Here is a 22,273-nt window from a genome sequence, read left to right as displayed (position 1 = left end):
AGGTCGATTAACTTTTTAGGAGTTGAAAAATGATGAGGTGGCGTGTTGACCAAACGTTGACTAGTTATTTTGACGTGTTGTACACCAAAATAGAAGGTCACCTATAAGGTCATACATATTACTGAGATAAAATGAAGGTTGTACATCAAAGTGCGAAATGAGGCAAAAGTTGTACACCATTGATAAAACTTATCCAAATATTTAATGTGTAACTAACATAATTATAAAAAAAAACTTGTTAAAAATCCTAATGATTTAGTATGTCACATATAAGTTAATCATATTTTTTTAGGGAGAATTACAAAACTAGCATCTTTTAAGGTGTTAGTTTACTCTTCTAACTCATTTTAAAACACTAACCAAAACTAACACATTTTAAAAAGTAACTTCCAAGTTTACTGTTGAGCGATTTCCGCAAGTGCACGGTTTCGCTTGTAGTAATAAAAATATCGATCCCACAGGGATACGTTTTTTAACGAAAAACTTATTTTTGAATTAATTTCGAACTTGTTAGATTTACTATTGAATGTAAATGAAAAGTGAAATTTGTCTAATTGAATTTAGGAAATTGTTTAATTGAATTTGTGGACTTTGAATATTTGAAAATGCTGGAATAAGATTTTATATTTAGAATAAATCGATTGTTAGAAAGATCTTCTGATTTAGGGATGAATTTTACAAAACAGGAACATTTAGAACTTTTTAGAAAAAACAATGAATGTATTCATTTGCATTAAGCAAAGAAAACAACTTAAACTTTGTATCAATTATGATGATGAAATAAATGACGGAACCTCTAATTATTTGGCTTTGAACGCGACAAAACCCTTTCGGGATAGTTGCCCTTACTCAAATTAAAACTCTTTCGAGATGATAATTTGCCTAAGTGTTCAACAAAGTTTCCTTGTAATGATTTTGAATTTAACTACGTATTAATGAAAACACCAGCCTCACTTCATTGGATTGGTTACCATAAGTGCTGCATAACGATTTGTCGAATAGAACAGACTTTATTAGATGAAAAATAAATTGATACAAGTTTACAGAGAACATGGAGCATCGAGTTCTTCGAGGGCGTGCAAGTGAACGGCTGATCAGTCCTTTCCTTGGGTTTCCTTAGAGGTTGTCAGGCTCAGGGGCGAACACTCTACTCAATCTTCTCGCTGTAACTTCGTAATAGGGATTCGGTCGGCCACTACCATGATGCAAACTAAAACTGGAACAATGTCTAAACGCTACTGCGTTGTAATTAAACTATAAACAATATGTGTACCTCATCTTGTTTTGTACAGAATCTAATTTCTAACTCTCGAATTGTTTTTACTTAGAGCTTAGACATTAGTTCTACGCTCTGATTTTATATCTATATTACATAATATTACATTGCATTTTTTCTCAACATCAACTCTTTATTTATAGAGATTGAAGGGTTGAGATTGAAGTGATGTATCCTTTGTGAAAAATTGTATCCGTTGGTTAAGAGTCGTGTCCGTTGTGAAAGGACGTCTTTATCCACTCGAACGAACGTGTTTCTTGGATTTTAACATGTGTTAATTGCATCTGGCAGAATTTCTGCACTTACCGAGAATGGGAATCCTCGGCCGTGAATGGGGGAACATTAAGTTGAACATTGGACGAAGGGAGGAAATATGAACCACGCGTGTCGCGACCGCGGGTGGGAGATTCGCTGTCGCGGCACGGTGAGTTTTCCATTTCTTTGCTTTCGCTCGTGTCCTCGACTTGGTGCTTTTGATTTACGTCGTCTTTGACTGCTTTTGTAGGGTTTTTCTTCTGTTTTAGATCCTTTTTCGTTCCTATTTGGATTTTACCAAATATCTAGGTACCTTACAAGAAAGAAAGATATTTGAGAGTAAAAGTAATCTAAACAGATATAAACAACATAAATTTGTAATAAAAATGATGTAAATGTTAATGATATTTTAGGTATATTTTGGGCTTAACAAATCTCCACACTTAATCTTTTGCTAGTCCCGAGCAAAATTTCACTGAATTTATTCCTTAACTAATCTCTTTATGAAAATAAAACATATATCTTTGTTTTTACCTTTTAAATTAGTTAAGCCGAAAAGACTAACTTCGCATGGCAAATTTATACGCAAAGTATCAAACTAACTTAGTATAAATACAATATATCATTCGTCTTGTATTTCAATGTTTAAATTGAAGTATTCGGGACGATGTAAGCACGCATGTTATTGAGTCTTTCATCTCAAGGCTTTTCAAAGCACCAAATTTCCTTTTCCAAACCTGAATTATTATATATGATTTTAGGTTTAATTTATTTGCTTAGTTACGCCCGTGATAAGGGTGGTCTCGATCGTAACTTTATATGCATTTTATTTGTGTTCGCTTAAGAGGTACCGACCATGCCATGGGTGGACGCAATCGTTACTTTAAACTTTAAACACGCTTAATTTTTTTCTTATTTAAACGTTCCTTTCATACCTCGATTGTGATAAGGGTGGTCGCAACCGTGGCCAAAAGTACGCTTCACTTATTTATTTCTTCCCTTTCATACCTCGACTGTGATAAGGTTGGTCTCAATCGTGGCCAAAAGTTAAGCATACGATTTATTGATTAATTAATATGAATTGGGAAAAAGAAAGTTAGCACATTCATCCTATATTGACTTAAAATTCAACATGTATTATGGCTATAGTTTCCATAAAAACTTCAATTGGTGTTAATGTAAGACAAAATCAAAACCGAGCTAAAAAATTGTTAGTTCAATTTAATGCCTATAAACCTAATTGAAAATTTAAAATAAGATTTATTGTATCATGAATTTCATGATATGAAATAGAGATTAAAATTTAAAGAATTTTTACTTAAATACATTTACTCGAGACAATTTTTACTTAAAATCGTGTCGAAGATTTTGTGAAATTTTTTGAAAAATAGTACCCGTATAGAAATATATATTTCTATCGATAATGATAACCTAAAAATAATCATAAAAATTTTAACTTATGATTAATTTATAAATGTATAAAAATGTTAAGTTTATAAAAGTGTTGCAATATACGTTGCATTTGTAAAAATATATATTTTTTTTGTTTTTTTTTTGTTGCATTCATTCGTATGTCTAAAATGATATATGTATATCTCCTCCCACACTTAAATTGGACCATGTCCTCATTGGTGCAAAAGTGAGATAAAACATTAAAGATAAAACAGACGAAAATAAAAGAAAGATTAGAAAAGAAAAACATTCAACATAAAATTAAATTAAAATTGTACGAAACATAATAAATAGAAATGTATGAAACTAAAATGAAAACAAGATAAGAGAAAAATGAAAGATAAAACCTAAACATTCGGCGGGGAATCCGGAGGTGTTGGTGAAGTCTCCACATTTCGGCGACGGAAAAACGAAAGCATCCGATGCCGAGTCGATCTATGCTCACGCCTCAAAGTATTGAGGTTGTCATTCATCACCATGTTGTTCTCCACCAAATCATCAATTCGTAAATTCATTTGTCTATTATTTGCATTGATTTAGTTCAAAATTCTCCTTAAATCCACCGGATCATTATCTTAAGGTGCTTGGGCTTGTGGTGCGTCTTCCGCTCCTTCCTCCGCACCTCCTTCTTCGGTACCTACATTTTGGGAACTAGAAGCACCTCCACCCATAGTGCCACGAAGATGTGCAATACGTGTAGCATAAGAAATAAAAACGGGAGGAGCCGCAGAAACCAACAAATGAGCCCGCTCAAGAGCTGCAATGTCCAAAACTGGAACATACCCATGGTAGGTGGACATGTCATAAGTTTCCAATTCATCCCGTGCTCCCAAAACAATAGCGGTGATTAAATTACCGAGAGGGACTTGAGTGGTATGAGCCCTCGAAGTACGATACAAATTGTCAAATATCATTCCAATGCTATCAATCCCAAACAAACAAATCCCGGACTTGAATCTTCGAACTCTCAACACGACCAAATAGTGAAAAACTCAAATATTTGTGAAAGAAGAACACACAATTGTCCTTAATCAATTTGCTTGAAGTGTTTTTAGAGTCGAAAGAAGTTTGATTAGAAAAGAGCTTGCCAAAAAGAGTTATTGTCAAAATCCTTAGGCTTAGCATAAAAATCACTAGTAGGGAAACCAAACATATTTCCCATAGCCTCATAATCAATGGTATAGGTAGTACCATTATTCCTAAAAGAAATTTCCGTTTTCTTTTTGTTCATCTTCAAAGTAACCAAAAACTCAACCACATATTCTGTAATTTAGGGAAAACGCATAGAAGCAAAAGTTTCCCACCCCAAAGTCTCAATAAAAGCATCAATTTGAGTAGTAAAGTTCAACTTCCTTACCGAATCAAAGTCAAGAAACTGCATGTCCACGAACTTACGATTGGCGTGTGAAAAATGCTTGAAACGTCCAACTTCTCCTCGGAATGAATGTCGAAATAAGCCCCGCAACTAATACGAAGGCGATTAGCCTCGGTGATAGCCAGCTTGTGTCCAACACGCTTTGCTCTAGGCATGGTTATGGTGGTTAGGGTAAAAAAAAAAATAAAAGATGAAAAAGAGAAGAGCTTGAGGTTGAAGATGAAGTAGAAGTGTTGTATGGAGTCTTGAATTTGAAAGGTGTAGGTGATTGAAAAGGGTAATGAATAAATTGGGAAGAGTAAAAGTAAGGTATTGGGAAGAGGTTAGAGTAGGTGATTGGTTAAAAATTGGAGGTGATGTAAGGTTTGTGTAAGTAATAGGGATATATAGGGTTGAATAGGAAGATTAATAGGTAGAGTAGGAATAGGAAGAGTAATAGGTATAGTTGGAATAGGAAGAGATGGAAGAAATAGGCAAAAATCCGGACTAAGAAGTCCCTAAATGACGCGTGTCGTGACCGAGGACGCACATCCGCGGCCGCGGCTCGCGTTTTGCAGCCAAAATTTTTTTTCTGAATTTTTGAGAGAATTTGCTGAAGTTACCGAGAATGTATGCATTCGCGGCCGCGGATCACTCACTGGTCACCCAAAATCGGCATATTAACTTCATTTTGTGCAATTTCCTGATAAATTCTATCCTGAACTCCTGGAAAATGTTATCTGTACTTAAAAACATAAATGTAAAACATTAAATGATAAGGAAACCAAATGTTTATCCTTATTAATGGGAAAAATAAATGAAAATGCTTTAAATGAATCATTATTTTAGGAATTAAAACTTAGTTATTAACATTTAATTAGTCATGAATTTACTAAGTTTATATTTAATAGATTCATTAGTGTAGAATAATGAAATTTAGTGTAACCATGTAATCAAAAACAGGATATAAAGCAAAAGAGAAAGTTTTATTAAATAGAAATATGTACAATATATTTACAAACAAAAGAAACAAAGTTTATGCTAGAAATTCGTCCCTTTCAATTGGGATTTTCTTAGTCTTATAGCGGTCTATTTTCATCTGCACGAAAGCTTGACGTTCTAGTGCAGAAAGAAAATGTGGGCCTGATCGAAATACTCGTTTCACTAGACTTTCATATTCTAAAAATTCATAGTCTAGTGTTGGGAAAGATTCAGCATCACTCCAAGGAACAGAAATACTTCCCTTGGTTCCTAGAATTATTCCACATATGATATTCCCGAATCCAACCTTCTTAGCCTTGGATCTAGACGCGGCAACAAGACCCTCCATCAGAATCTTTGAAGAATCAACCATGTTGCCTTGAAATATATCTCCAAGTACATAAAGATCAGTTTCTTGGACGATACTACTGAATGTGCGACCGAACAGACTGTGACTCAGAAATTTATGCAAATACAGCATAGAGTTGGAATAAAAAGACTTATTATAGGCAAGTTTAGGATTGAAAGGCCAGATGCCGGTGAGCATTCGCCAAATATCAGTGGATGTCATGTCTCTTCCAGGATGACGTTTGATAGTATCCTTTAAGGGAAAACCAAACCAAGCATGCAATTCAGGATATCCAAAAGTAAAGGTTTTGCCATCCCGACGAAAGCTAAGACGCACCCGACGCTTGTTAACAAAACGAACCGTACATAAGAATTCGAATATCCAGTCTCCAATTATAGGAAACTTCATATCAACGAATTTGGTCCATCCTAAACGCTCCATGTAGCGACTCATATCGTCTTTAATTCCCAATTGATCGTTAAGAAAGTCATCCATGTATAACATTCCGACAAAGAATGTATATCGAAGCCTCAAGAAGCGCCTTCCTTCATCATGATTGAAGATAGGAAAGTTACATCCATAGCGCTCTGATATATCTGTATTTTTATTGCGTGAAGCAACAACTTTCTTAGATGGTGTGTTTTTAGAAGTCATGGTGTTTGGAATGAGTAAGGAAGCAAAAGGTTCTGAACTTAGTTTCTGGTTTGATGAATTGTAAGAATATCAGAGAATTGTTCTGACAGAGATGAAAAGAATGTGACAGAAAACTGAACCTCTAGAACCTATTTATAAAATCCTAGGATGAAAAGAGGTGTTGTTTTGAAGTAAAAAGGCATAAAATCAGACCTCTTAAAAATGAAGAAACTCAATTTTTCGTTTCTGAAAAGTTGTGTCTCACTACAAGAAAATTAACATTTTATGACATTTTCTTTAGTGACACATAATATTTCGTCACCAATAATTACTTATTAATGACAAAGAATTAAAAATTGTCATTATTTTGGTTTTTTTATGACAACTTTTTCTTATGTCTTGAATAATACACAATTTAATATGTTTTGTGACGATAGAAAAATATCGTAGCTTAATAAATTTAGAGGCACTTTTCTTGACAAAATAATATTAATGGTGACAATTATATCGTCATCATAGAAAAAAAATCACAAAGGCTTTTTTATTCGTCATAAATTAATTGAATAAAATTGAGACAAACTAGATTTCGTCATTTATCATTAACTTGTAATGACATTTTTATTTTTTTGTCATGTATTATAATATCATTGTGACAATTTTTTAATAACTGTCACCATTATATTAATTGATGACAATGTTATGTCGTCATAATACATAGTATTTTCTACGACGAATTTGTTTTTGTCATAAATAATTGTTATTAACTTTAACAATAATAACCTATATTATTTTGTGATGATTCATTTTCATCATAAATTAATTGAGAAAATTCATGACAAAGACTTTGACATTTTTATCTTATTATATTGAGATCAGTTATTGACATTCATATAAACATATTCATGTGACTTATATATAAATCATCGTCACATAATGTTAACTCAAGACAAATTTACGTCATTATATATTAAACTATTTTTAATTAGAGTAAATAATTTATTAGTTCCTAACTGTTTATTTAACGCACCGTTTAGTCCCTCTATTTTGAAAAATACATTATATGGTCCTTATATTTTGTCACTGTTAACTCTTTGGTCACTTTGCCTATTTTTTAAGATTTTTAACCAAACATATCTTAGCTTTCAGAACTCCATAGTGTGATACAAAATGATAATGTTACTCAGTTATTTTCTTTCTATTTATGCGGAATATAACGGTTAAAATTCGAAAAAATAGACAGAATGATCAAAATATTAACATTGGCAACAAATGTTGACCTTATAATGTGTTAAGTAAAAATGGGAGAACTAATAAATTATCTCTCCTTTTAATTAAGATATTTTTTTCATAAAATAATTATGAATTTGTGTTCTATATTTTTAAATTTTTTTAGAGTGGTTAAACTTTTGGTTTTTATATAGTATTAGCTCAAGGACCAGTTTAAAGTTGATCAATGTGATCGAACATGTTTTATTTAGAAACACATCACTAAAATAACAAAAAAAAAAATTATTTAATAATTAAATGACATTTAAATTTTCATAAAGAAAAACTCTAGTTTATTACTATATATGGTTTATCATTAATATATATATATTTTTCAACTGCCTAACTCCTCTCTCTCTTCCCATTTCTCTATAATTCTAATTCTGATTCTGATGATTTTTTCTTTCTTTCTCTCCGGCAATCATCTCTTTCTTCTCCATATCTGCGTTTTTGTCGTCGTTTCGAGCAGCAAAGCAGCATCCTCGCCAGTTTTGTTGAAGAAGATGAAAGAAAACCAACGAAGTGTCATCGGATCATAGACTCCCCATGCCTAACCACCAAAATCTTGGTTAGATCTGTTCCCTCTTTTTTTTTGCCTTTTTATTTATTTTTACCATTTCAATTTTTTTCTTCATCTCTCTTTCTGAATTCTGGCCTTTATGTTCCTTACCTTTTTAATTATTTTTGTTAATTGATAAATTAGACTAATTAATCACATAATGACTAATGAGTCTACTTCTCTTTCTGATGAACAGGTGATAACATATCTTTTTATTAGAGTATGGGATCATGAATTTCATAAAACTTGGATAGGTGGCTAAAGGATTCACATGTATGATGATTTTTTTTTATCATTATATCCAATTCCTAATATATTTTGAAATCATTTTTTATATAACTTCCAAATTTTTCTTGTTTTTGTGTTCATTGATCAACATAAAGCTTCTCTTAATTTTTTTTATCTATTCCAACTTCTTTAATGTTCTATTTTTCTGAATTCCTAATTTTCTTCTTACTCTTGCAGTTACTTTTTAAGTGAGAAATGCAATTCAAATGGGAGGACTTGTCTAGAAAGTGAATTTCTGGAAAGGAACATTCGCTTAAATTTCTGGATTTTTGTTTACATTTGATCAAATTGAAGTATATAAAGTTTTAGATGTTTAAATCATAGGCTTGTGGTGTTAGGTGTTATTAATTTTATGAAATTTTTATGGATTGTTGTATCAGATCTTTATGTATGGGTTATATATGAAAGTCAATTCCAATTTCATATTTTTATTGCTTTTATATTATCATCTCAAGTTACAAAGATATTTTTATTATATATGTTCTTATTCATTTTTATATACCATTTTAACTTGATGACCAAGTCCAATAATTTATCATTTGTCATAATTTAAAAAATTATGAATTAAATTAATTAAGTTAAATAACCTAAAAGCATTGTTTCGAAAAAAAAAACTAAAAAAATTATACATATAAATGACAAGTCTTAAATAATTAAATTATTAAAAATATTATTTTTCAAAGTCATAATATAATGACAATTACCAATTCTTGCTAATTAAACTCTTATAATGCATGAAATGTTAATGTGACGATAATGTGAATTATTTGTGACATCTACAATGGCATTGAAGCTACATTTTTTCGGTCTAATTTTGATATTTGTCACCATAGACACCAATTTAGATGACAAAAATGTTAAATTCGTTATCATATTATTTAGTTTTCATGACAAAAACATTATGAAGTGACAAAATTATATTACTAAAAGTGACGAAATATATGTCACAAAAAATGAAAAATAGAGTGACACAAGTTTTTTTCGTCATATAAAGATAACTATTTGATGACGGAATCAAAAGTAGTCACATATACAAAATACCACGCTCATACCGTGACGTTCACTATGACGATGAATTTTCGTCATCGATTATGTATTGTGACGAAAAATTGAGTTTCCATGACAATATTAGTGCGTCATGAAATGACAAATTTCTTGTAGTGTCTGCTGGAAAATGAAGAACAAGGGTCGGATTTCTGCAGAAATTCACCATGTCGCGACCGAGGATTCTGACCCGCGGTCGCGACACGCTGATTTCCTTGCGGAAATCAGGCGTCAAAAACCCCTAATCTCTGATCCTCTACCGAGAATCCCTATCCTCGGTAAGTTCAGAAATTCCAAATTCTCAACTGAGAATCACAAAATTTCTTCTAACTCACATTAAAAGTTCCTAAAAATTAAAAAATAATGTCTTGAATATATTTTTATATATCTAAAATTTCTAACATAAAATGATATAATCTAAAACAAAATAAAAATAAATAAATAAATACTATATGTAGAAAAACGAAATGATTTATATGTCAGGAAATCTTGTTACGAAATTAGTTCCTATTTCGGAAATATTTTCGTAATAAATTTTACATCGATTACCATTAACTTTGAAACGATTGCCGTTAGTTTCCTCAAGTTCTAAAGAACCATAGTCGAATGTTTTGACGACTAAATACGGTCCGGTCCATCTGGACTTAAGTTTTCCTGGAAATATACGAAGCCGTGAATTAAATAACAGCACCTTATCTCCAATATTAAAGTGTTTGACTTTGATCTTGACATCGTGCCATTTTTTCACTCTTTCTTTATAAATCCTCGCATTTTCATACGATAGATGACGTAACTCATCTAACTCATTTAAATTGAGCAAACGTTTCTTTCCTGCTTGTTGTAAATCGAAATTAAGTTTAATAGCCCAATAGGCTTTATGTTCTAATTCTACTAGTAAATGACATGCTTTTCCATATACTAAACGATATGGAGTCATTCCTATTGGTGACTTAAATGCAGTACGGTATGCCCATAGCGCATTATTGAGTTTTTGTGACCAATCTTTTCTTGATGATGAAACAGTTTTCTCTAGAATCCATTTGAGTTCTCTATTCGAGATCTCCGCCTGACCATTTGACTGAGGATGGTATGGCGTTGACACGCGGTGGCGTACTCCATACCTTTTCATAAGCATATCAAAATTTCGATTCATGAAATGGGTACCGCCATCGCTAACAACGAATCTAGGACAACCAAATCTACAAAATATATCGTCAAGAAAATTAACAACTACTTTAGAATCATTCGTAGGGGTTGCAATTGCTTCAACCCACTTCGAAACATAATCAACGGCTACTAATATGTAAGTTTTACCATTGGAAGGCGGAAAAGGTCCCATGAAATCAATTCCCCACATGTCGAAGATTTCAACTTCTAATATGTTTGTGAGGGGCATCTCATCTTTCCTTCCTAAATTTCCCGTTCTTTGGCATTTATCACAATGAGTAATAAATGAACCAATGTCTTTAAACATCGTAGGCCAAAAGAAACCACATTCCAATATTTTAGCTACCGTTTTATTAACTCCATTATGTCCTCCATATGAGCTGGAATGACATTCCGTTATTATAGATTCATATTCATTTTCTCCAACACATCTCCTAATTATCCCGTCGCCACATGATTTGAACAGAAAGGGATCTTCCCAAAAATACTGTTTAATATCGAAGAAAAACTTCCTCCTTTGTTGGGAAGATAATCCTTCCGGAACAATATCGGTTGCAAGATAATTAGCAAAATCTGCATACCATGGTGACATGATACTTTCTACTTGATAGAGATGTTCATCGGGGAAATCATCTCGTATACCGATAGTTTCACCTATAGGACCGTTTTCATCTTCTAGTCTCGATAGATGATCGGCGATAAGGTTTTCCACTCCCTTTTTGTCTTTAATTTCTATATCAAATTCTTGTAACAACAAAACCCATCTAATCAGATGCGGTTTTGCATCTTTCTTAGCAAACAGATAACGTAAAGCTGCGTGATCTGTATAAATAATAACTTTAGATCCTAACAAGTATGACCTAAACTTATCACATGCAAATACTACGGCTAACATCTCTTTTTCTGTTGTTGTGTAATTTAACTGTGCACCGGACAATGTGTGACTTGCATAATAAATAACATGTAATCTTTTATCCTTTCTTTGACCTAAAACACATCCTACAGTTAGGTCACTTGCATCGCACATGATTTCAAAAGGTAAATCCCAATCGGGTTTAGCGATTATGGGTGCACTGACTAAGGCTGTTTTCAATGTCTCGAAAGCTTTAATGCAATCTTCATTAAAATCGAAGGTTGAATCCTTCATAAGCAAATTAGTAAGTGGTTTGGAAATCACAGAAAAGTTTTTTATAAATCGTCTATAAAAACCTGCATGTCCTAGAAATGATCTTACTCCCTTGACAGTTGTTGGTGGGGGTAATTTTTCTATTACTGAAGTTTTTGCTCTATCCACTTCTAATCCTTTTTCAGATATTTTATGACCTAAAACAATTCCTTCGTCAACCATGAAATGACATTTTTCCCAATTTAATACTAAATTCGTTTCTTCGCATCTAGAAAGAACTTTATCTAAGTTTTTTAAACATGCATCAAAAGAATCTCCATAAACTGAAAAATCATCCATAAATACTTCCATGATATCTTCGATGAAATCATTAAAAATTGCAGTCATACAACGTTGAAAAGTTGCTGGTGCATTACATAGACCAAAAGGCATTCTTCTATATGCAAATGTTCCATAAGGACATGTGAAGGTTGTTTTATCTTGGTCATCCGGGTAAATATATATTTGAAAGAATCCGGAATAACCATCAAGAAAACAATAAAATGCATGACCGGCTATCCTTTCGATCATTTGATCAATGAAAGGTAAAGGAAAATGATCTTTCCTAGTTGCCTTATTTAGGTTCCTATAATCTATACAAACCCTCCAACCGGTGGTGGTTCGCGTAGGTATTAATTCACCTTCATCATTCCTTACTACAGTTATGCCTCCCTTTTTGGGTACACAATGGATTGGACTAACCCATTCACTATCCGAAATAGGATAAATGATTCCATTGTCTAAAAGTTTAGTAATCTCATTTTTGACTACTTCTTTCATATTCGGATTTAAACGTCTTTGTCTATCCGCTTTAGGTGGCTTATCTTCTTCTAAGTGAATCCTATGCATTACAATACTAGGATTAATTCCTTTTAAATCTGAAATCTGCCATCCCATACTTCCTATTCTATTTCTAACAACTTCTTTCAATTTTTCTTCTTGATTTTCTGTTAATTTGTTATAGATGATTATAGGTAGAGTATCACTTCCGCCTAGGAAAGTGTATCTCAGATGGTTTGGTAATTCTTTAAGTTCTAGTTTAGGTGGAACTACTACTGAAGGCGAAACTAGTCCATCTTCTCGAATCAAAGGCTCTGGGTCCTTATCTTCTAATTCTTCACCCATTATAGGTTCTATTATTTCTTCTCTTTGAACAATGTCATTAACACATTCTTCAACTAAATCAAGCTTCATACAAGCGAAATCCTCCATAGGATATTTCATTGCTTGATTCATATCGAACTCGATCTTATCGTCACCTATTCTTAAAACTACTTTTCCTTCCAACACATCAACTAGAGCACGTCCCGTATTCATGAACGGTCTACCAAAGATTAGCGGACAGTTAATGTCATAAGCAAAATCTAAGATAACAAAATCAGTAGGAAAAATAAACTTGTCAACTTTTACTAAAACGTCTTCAATTATACCATATGGTCTTTTAGTGGATTGATCCGCTAATTGCAAAACCATATTGGTACGTTTGATGTCGTCTTCTAAACCTAATTTTTCAAAAATAGACAATGGCATCAAGTTTATACTAGCTCCTAAATCACAAAGACAACTTGGGAATTCCATATTTTCCAATTTACACGGAATGGTAAAGCATCCGGGATCTTTGAGTTTAGTAGGTAATTTGCTCGATACTATCGAACTACAATCTTCAGTAAGTGAAATGGATGAAATTCCTTCCCAACTAATTTTTTTTGAAATTAAATCCTTCAAGAATTTTCCATAGTTAGGAATTTGCGTAATTGCATCCATGAATGTTAAATTTATATGCAAATTTTTAAGTTTATCTAAAAAAAATAAAAGTTGTTTATCATGGTCCTTATTTCGGACCCTATGTGGAAAAGGTGGCTTTGGTACAAAAGGTTTCGTACTAGAGTCAATTGGTGTATCTTTTTGTTTTAATGTATCTTCTTTGGATTTTAGTAAATCATTTCCAGGTAAAGTTGAATTTCCGGGCATTTCCGGACCTAAATAGTTTTTCCCTGAGCGAAGAGTGATAGCCTTAACATGCTCTTTCGGATTTTCTTCCGTTTGGCTGGGAAGACTTCCCTCTTTGCGGGATGGAATTGATTTAGCAAGTTGTCCAATTTGAACCTCCAAATTATGGATGCTAGATGATTGGTTTTTGATAAGCTGATCGAATTTACTTTCGATCCGTTTAAAACCATCATCTTGATTACTTACCTTTCCATTCATAGCATCTATAAATTTGTCGATTTTTGAAGATAAAGTGCTAATCGTATCTCTTGTTTGATTTTGATAATTATTTACACGATATTGATTAGCATTTGCATTATTATTATTATTACCATCTTTCCAGTTAAAGTTAGGATGATTTCTCCATCCAGGATTATAAGTATTAGAATAAGGATTAGTAGTTTGGTTTTGTCCTTGGACAAAATTTACCTGTTCTATCTCATTCATAACTTCGTAATCAATGTCTCTTTGGATTGGATCATTAGGATCGCACGGTGCCATAAACCTATCAACTTTGTGCGATAAGGCAGAAACTTGGGCTTGTAACATCGCAACTGGATCAAGATTCATTATACCTTTAACCGATGATGTACCTGAGGATGATAGTTTCGCCATTGGTATATGTCCACGCTCTGCGGGCCACATACTGCTGTTGATTGCCATTTCCTCCAAAAGTTCTCTTGCTTGGACAGACGTCTTCTTCATAAATAACCCTCCAGACATAGCATCTAATGAACCTCTAGTTGTAGGATTTAATCCATTATAGAATGTCTGCATTAAAAGTGCATCTGGCAGTTGGTGGTGTGGGCATAAACGTTGAAGTTCTTTAAAACGTTCACAAGCTTCATAAAGAGTTTCATTATCATTTTGTGTAAAAGATGTCAATTCTTTGATGACTCTTGCGGTTTTTGCTAAGGGAAAATATTTTGATAAAAACGCTTGGGCTAATTGGTCCCAAGTTTCAAATGTTGCAGCAGGCATAGAAGTTAACCAAATTTTTGCCTTATCCTTCAAAGTGAAAGGAAAGAGGCGAAGTTTGATTGCTTCGGCTGTTACATCAGTAATTTTAAAAGTGTCACAAATTTCTAAGAAATTTGTCAAATGGGCATTAGGGTTTTCGTTAGGTAGTCCGTAAAACGTTACGTTGTTTTGCAACATATTAAGCAAAGCAGGCTTAATTTCAAATTGATTTGCGTTTATACGGGGTCTAACTACACTATTAGTTACACCGGCCATTCCTGGCCTAGCATAATCCATAAGTGTCGGTGGATCGGCCATATTTTCTAGCTGGACTACTTTGGTTTTTATGGGCGTCTTGTCTTTGTTTTTGTTGTTTTTGTTGTTTTTCTTAAGTGTTCTTTCAATTTCTGGATCAAAAGGGTCTAGTGGCGTGCCCGAATTTCGCGAACTGCGCATGGACTTGAAATTGTTACACGAGCCAAACTACCTTCAAAACAAAATTGAAAACAAATATGTTATATAAACTGAAAATAAATAAAATATAAAAGTTGTATAAAAAATAATGTGTAAACCTAGATTCGAAAATAAAATACGAAAAATAAAAAATTTTGTCAAAAATTTTGGCGTATCCCCGGCAACGGCGCCAAAAACTTATTGAGCGATTTCCGCAAGTGCACGGTTTCGCTTGTAGTAATAAAAATATCGATCCCACAGGGATACGTTTTTTAACGAAAAACTTATTTTTGAATTAATTTCGAACTTGTTAGATTTACTATTGAATGTAAATGAAAAGTGAAATTTGTCTAATTGAATTTAGGAAATTGTTTAATTGAATTTGTGGACTTTGAATATTTGAAAATGCTGGAATAAGATTTTATATTTAGAATAAATCGATTGTTAGAAAGATCTTCTGATTTAGGGATGAATTTTACAAAACAGGAACATTTAGAACTTTTTAGAAAAAACAATGAATGTATTCATTTGCATTAAGCAAAGAAAACAACTTAAACTTTGTATCAATTATGATGATGAAATAAATGACGGAACCTCTAATTATTTGGCTTTGAACGCGACAAAACCCTTTCGGGATAGTTGCCCTTACTCAAATTAAAACTCTTTTGAGATGATAATTTGCCTAAGTGTTCAACAAAGTTTCCTTGTAATGATTTTGAATTTAACTACATATTAATGAAAACACCAGCCTCACTTCATTGGATTGGTTACCATAAGTGCTGCATAACGATTTGTCGAATAGAACGGACTTTATTAGATGAAAAATAAATTGATACAAGTTTACAGAGAACATGGAGCATCGAGTTCTTCGAGGGCATGCAAGTGAACGGCTGATCAGTCCTTTCCTTGGGTTTCCTTAGAGGTTGTCAGGCTCAGGGGCGAACACTCTACTCAATCTTCTCGCTGTAACTTCGTAATAGGGATTCGATCGGCGACTACCATGATGCAAACTAAAACTGGAACAATGTCTAAACGCTACTGCGTTGTAATTAAACTATAAACAATATGTGTACCTCATCTTGTTTTGTACAGAATCTAATTTCTAACTCTCGAATTGTTTTTACTTAGAGCTTAGACATTAGTTCTACGCTCTGATTCTATATCTATATTACATAACATTACATTGCATTTTTTCTCAACATCAACTCTTTATTTATAGAGATTGAAGGGTTGAGATTGAAGTGATGTATCCTTTGTGAAAAATTGTATCCGTTGGTTAAGAGTTGTGTCCGTTGTGAAAGGACGTCTTTATCCACTCGAACGAACGCGTTTCTTGGATTTCAACATGTGTTAATTGCATCTGGCAGAATTTCTGCACTTACCGAGAATGGGAATCCTCGGCCGTGAATGGGGGAACATTAAGTTGAACGTTGGACGAAGGGAGGAAATATGAACCACGCGTGTCGCGGCCGCGGGTGGGAGATTCGCTGTGGCGGCACGGTGAGTTTTCCATTTCTTTGCCTTCGCTCGTGTCCTCGACTTGATGCTTTTGATTTACGTCGTCTTTGACTCCTTTTGTAGGGTTTTTCTTCTGTTTTAGATCCTTTTTCGTTCCTATTTGGATTTTACCAAATATCTAGGTACCTTGCAAGAAAGAAAGATATTTGAGAGTAAAAGTAATCTAAACAGATATAAACAACATAAATTTGTAATAAAAATGATGTAAATGTTAATGATATTTTAGGTATATTTTGGGCTTAACATTTACCCTCGTCTTCTTCCTTAACATAACTGTGTGTCTTTGTCTTTCCCCCTCTCTCTCGTGCTCTCTCTCTCTCTAAAGAACAAAATAATCTACAGAACGACTACAAATACTACAACAATTAATCCAACTCACAGTTCATACAACAAAATTTCTACAATCATATAAGTTTTTCATTGGTTTTTAGTTTCATTGAAAAGATTTAAAACTTAGTCCATTCATCGTTAAGATCTAGCAGGTTGTTTCTCTACAACCCAATGTATATTGTTTCTCTTCATTTTTCATGTTTTTACTGATCGTGCGAACCCCAAAAACATTAGCATTGTTGTCTGAAAATACACGTTGGTTGGAATATCAGTTTCAGACATTTTTCCCCGATAGTGTCGATATCTGTAGATATTTACAATATTTGTCGATATCGACAACATATATCTACAAATATCTACAGATATCGACAACACATATCTACAGATATCTACATATATCTATAAATATCTACGGATATCTATAAATATCTATAATATCTACAGATGTCTACAAATATCTACATATATCTACAAATATCGACAAATATCTATAGATATCAACACTGTCGGGGAAAAATCTGAAACTAATATTCCAACCAAAATGCATTTTCAGATAACAATGCCACAGTTTTTGGGGTTTGCACAACCAGGAAAAACATGAAAAAGGAAGAGAAACAATATATATTGGGACGAGATTGCCGGAAAAAGGGTCGCCTTCTTCCTCCTCTTCCGTTCGCCGTTTGCCTTCTCCTCCTCCTCTTTGATACGGATTAAATAAATCTGAAAGTTTTAAACCGTAAACTCACAAAGGCTAACAACTTATCTAGCTAAACTAGAAGGAGTGGATCCTAATTCATGGACTAAATCCATAGGAATAGTGAAATCCCCATTGTTGAAGGATAAAACCTTAACAAACTTCACAAGGAAGAAGATGATAAATTGTATTTCATAAAAGTTAACCTATTACAAAAAGAAAGAGATGAATTTATAGCATCTCAAAAACCTAATTGCCAAATTACAAAAAGGGTAAACTATCTACTAATTACAATACAAATATAAAAGGGTAAAGTAGGGTTAATGATAAAGGGGTGGCATGCTTGTAAATAAGGAGTGGTAAAGTTGTAAATAGGGAGTGGCAAAGGTGTAATTAAAGAGTGGTCCCAAGCATGAAGAACTTGGTAAAGAAGTTTACTCCAGGCAGGACACGCCCCGCATGGGTCTTGATACGCCCCGCGTGGAAGAGACACGCCCCGCGTATGAGGAGGCACGCCCCACGTGTTCGAGCTCCTAGAATTGGTTCTCTTTGAAGGTTCGATCCACGCCCCGCGTGTTGGACAACACGCCCCGCGTGGAATGCCTAAGAGACCCTTTTTCCCACGTGGTTTCCTCCTTTCTCTTGGCTCCGGATTCACGCCCCGCGTGTCCTCTCTCACGCCCTGCGTCCAGGGACAAGATGCCCTCATCATTCTCCTCTTCTTCAAAAGAGTTGGACCCCAACTCAACTATAGAACAAGACTTGTGCTCGGTAGGGGTTAGCCACTCCATATACTGTCGGCTTCCTCCTCTCGTTATGCACTCTTCCCACACCTCAACTCGTGTCTTGCCCTCGGTGCTTATCCCCCATAAGACTCGCCTCAATATCCGACCGACATCGAACGGAATATCTCGACGAAGTTGATCAAACCAATCCGTCCCAATGTCTTGGAAGCTCCTCCACACTCCCACGACATGTCTAACCGACCAACCCCAGATTTCCTCTTTGTCCACTTCACAAACATGGACATTAATCCCAACTTTATTCCGCTCATAGCCGACATCAAATGGGATGTCCCGACAACATTTGTCAACCCACTTCGTAGTGATCCCAAGAACACTTGTATCGATCCCTTCTTTGTCTTGGGTTAACAATCTCGCGGCTTCTCGAGTCGCCTCTCCACTAACTTTGCCACTATCCCGCCATTCTTGAATCTCTTCCATTCTCTCTACATCATCCGGACGGCCGCTCCCGTTCACCAAATATTCTTTGAAGTTTACTCTCTTCACCATCACATCACTCCTTATGGACTCCTCATAGGGTTGATGTCCCCCCAACAAACATAACATATATCCCAACACATGCATCTCAATCAAGAACAAAATATCAAGTTCCGAATTTACCAAGTGGAAGGCTCGGTTCATTCCTAGTGTGCATGTGCTAGGAATCTCATTTCTTCCTAGAGGTGTCACAACGTACTCTTTATCCATTTCCTTTAAGCTCAAATGATCATGAGGAAGACATAGCATAGGACCTCTCGGATCCCATGCAATGTCACGCGGTATCTTCCCCAAAGGTAGAATGCCCCATGGCTGTCCGTTGAAAGACTCATACTCCCCATCTTCGGACATTGGTCCCACGTCTCCACTTTCCTCCATTCCCTTCCGGAACTCTCGCTCATAGTAGTCAAGTTCATCATCATTAAGTAGCTCAATTTCGAAGTTTCCTTCTCCATCAATCTCCTTTCTAAGTTCATCTTCTTCTTGGACATACGGAATTTTGCTTCCCTCTTCATCCACAATCCGCTCTCTCCCACGACCTATCATTCCTATTGGCTTCTCTCCATAGCTCAAGCCGACTATCCCACATGCTAAACCGCTTGACTCAAAAGACATGCAACCACCCATCATGGTGGAACCACCAACATCTCTCCCATCACCATATTCATCAACCTCCACACAATAAGTGGGTTCTTCATCATCCGACAAGAGGTTAACAAGCCCAAGGTCACTCTCCCCTTCTTCAAGAATAATACCCCCACTTTCCTCACACACATAAGTAAAGTTAGGCTTAAGGGGTATTTCATTAATTTTTAGTTTTCAAACTTTGCTTAAATTTTATGTTGTATGCTACTCAACATACGTAACTATGTAAAATTATAAATTAAACTAAATTAATTAAAACTTATAAAATTATATATATTAATTTTACTAGTTAGCATGTGTTAACCGAAAACCAAACCAAATATTTTGGTTCGATTCGGCTTGCTAATATTATTTGGTTAGGTTCGTTCACATTTTAGTTGGTATTTGGTTTTTTGTTATTTCGGTTCGGTTAGGTTTTTAAACTGAAACGACCAATAAACACCCATATAATATTAGCAATCTTTATATTCTTCAAGTTCGATATTTATACAATAAATAATTATTTATATTCTTCACTGTGATTATTGGATTTTTTCATAAATTTAATAATTTAATTTGCAATCTTTCATTAAATATGTTTATTCATATTTCTGCTTTAGAATTCTTGTCTTAGAGTGTCAACTCATTCACTGGTCCAATTTTTTTTGCACTCCATTCACATGAAATAAGTTACAAATTTTAAGATTGTTTTTCAACCATTTGTAAAGACATTTAAATAGACATTTTTGAAATTTCACCATGCTTCAAAACTTATATCTTGGCTTTAACTATTTTAAAGGTACCTATAACATTCATTTCCTGATCGGAGATAATTACTATGGAAAAAAAAATCATCCAAGGGTAGTTGATCATTCTAATTTTGATGTCTTAAGTTCTGGATCTTTTGAATTATTATTATTATTATTTGGATAACGTTTCAAAAACAACATTTTCAGACTAGTCTTTTTATATTTTTATAAGGATAGAGATTGATTATACATAGTGAATTTTTATAATAAAAAAAATAAACTATAAATATGGATAAAAATATGATAAAAGAGGCCTAATTGCATGAATTAAAAGAATTGGGGTTAAATTGAAATTATGCATATTATACAAATCCTAACTCTAATTAAGAATTCATAGGGAATTGAATAAGAATTCACAGTGAATTGAAATTTAGTTATGTGTGAGAAGTAGTGGAATCTACTGGAAGAAGAATTCACTTTATAGGGAATGAGGATCTAGGGGTTGAAAAAAAAAAAAGGCTTAATACTTCTCCAGCCTCCTTAACTTGTCCAAATTGGTCATTTTACCTTTCTAACTCATCGAATGTCCTATTTACCCCATTAACTCCATAAAAATGGTATTGCTCACCCTCTTAACTTGTCCAAATTTGTCATTTTACCCCTTCTCAACTAATCGAATATCCTATTTACCCCCTTAACTCCATAAAAGTGGTATTTTTCACCACTTATAATCCTATTTACCCTCTTAATCATCAAATCATGAACTCAAATATATTCTTCCACTTTATTTCTCATTGATCACTACCATCGGTATCTCTCTAAACATCATTTATATAACTCTCAATAATTCTAAACCTCAACCCGATAAAGTTTGACAATAGATCTGTACTTTGAATTCAAATATCATTTATTCAAATTAAGATTTCATAACTTATTAAACTCCTATCATAATCTCCAATTTATAATCAACCTCCAAAACAATTAATTGAAATCTCCACATTTTCGCTTTCTTAATCACATATGTATTAACTTCAAAACTCATCATATCATTTCAAAGTCTCTTAACCTTACTTCACATCTGAGATACGTATATTTTTCAGCTAACTATTAAACTCCCAAATATCAATTCCAAGTCACACTAAGGAGAAAAATCAAAAGAAAAACCAAATTCTAAAATGACCAACATATGTCGTTTCCAGCTTAACTTCTTATACGGAGTCCGATTAAGGCGATTCAAAAACCTCTAGAAACGTAAGACAAAAATAAAGATCTTTCATTTAGGACTCCATGACAGATTTCACATATATCTGGTCAAAACATGCATCACAAGATTCAGGTACGAATCTGATTTTCCAATAGCACCTATATAGACAATTCTCTATATTTCTAGCTCAAAGTTATGACTTACTCATAACCCATATCACCAAAATTTCATACATTTAGATATTGCTAACCATCAAATCTTATTTTTACACCTCATTAGCTAGGTACTCAATTCTCGAAAAATTCCAAATTATTTCTTAGCTATCACCATATATCCATATTCCTCGATTACTATCGATTATTTCTTAGGTATTACCAAATATCGATATTCCTCAATTACTATCAACCTTAGGTCAGAAGAATTTAATCTAGGCTCTGATACCAAACTGTCACACCCGACCCTAGACGACCTCAATCGGCATCGGGCGTGAAATAGAAAGATCATAATCAATACTTAAGAGTCTCCAAATTATCCAACGCCATTATATTACAATTGAACTACGAAAGTTCTAACCATAATTCTCTAATAAGCAGCCAACTTCCAAACCCCGCCTAAACGGTCGGTAACCTTCTCTATATCCTGTACTTTCTCACCTAAAAACATTAAAACGTTTAAAAACGTGA

General features: G+C 33.8%; 1 long non-coding RNA gene and 1 other non-coding gene across 2 annotated transcripts; both read left to right on the top strand.

Moving 5' to 3' along the window:
- The first annotated feature begins 7,865 nt into the window (after positions 1-7,865).
- LOC136203993 (uncharacterized) lies at positions 7,866-8,830 on the top strand. Its single transcript, XR_010675001.1, has 3 exons — positions 7,866-8,134; positions 8,322-8,398; positions 8,591-8,830. It is a non-coding gene; the product is annotated as an uncharacterized lncRNA (long non-coding RNA).
- Positions 8,831-14,571: 5,741 nt separating this feature from the next.
- Positions 14,572-14,678, top strand: LOC136204370 (small nucleolar RNA R71). Its single transcript, XR_010675213.1, has one exon. It is a non-coding gene; the product is annotated as a small nucleolar RNA R71 (small nucleolar RNA).
- The last annotated feature ends 7,595 nt before the right edge of the window (positions 14,679-22,273 follow it).

Source organism: Euphorbia lathyris, chromosome 8 (genome assembly GCF_963576675.1).
Source record: "Euphorbia lathyris chromosome 8, ddEupLath1.1, whole genome shotgun sequence".
Classification (NCBI taxonomy): domain Eukaryota; kingdom Viridiplantae; phylum Streptophyta; class Magnoliopsida; order Malpighiales; family Euphorbiaceae; genus Euphorbia; species Euphorbia lathyris.
This window is presented reverse-complemented; position numbering and strand designations above follow the sequence as displayed.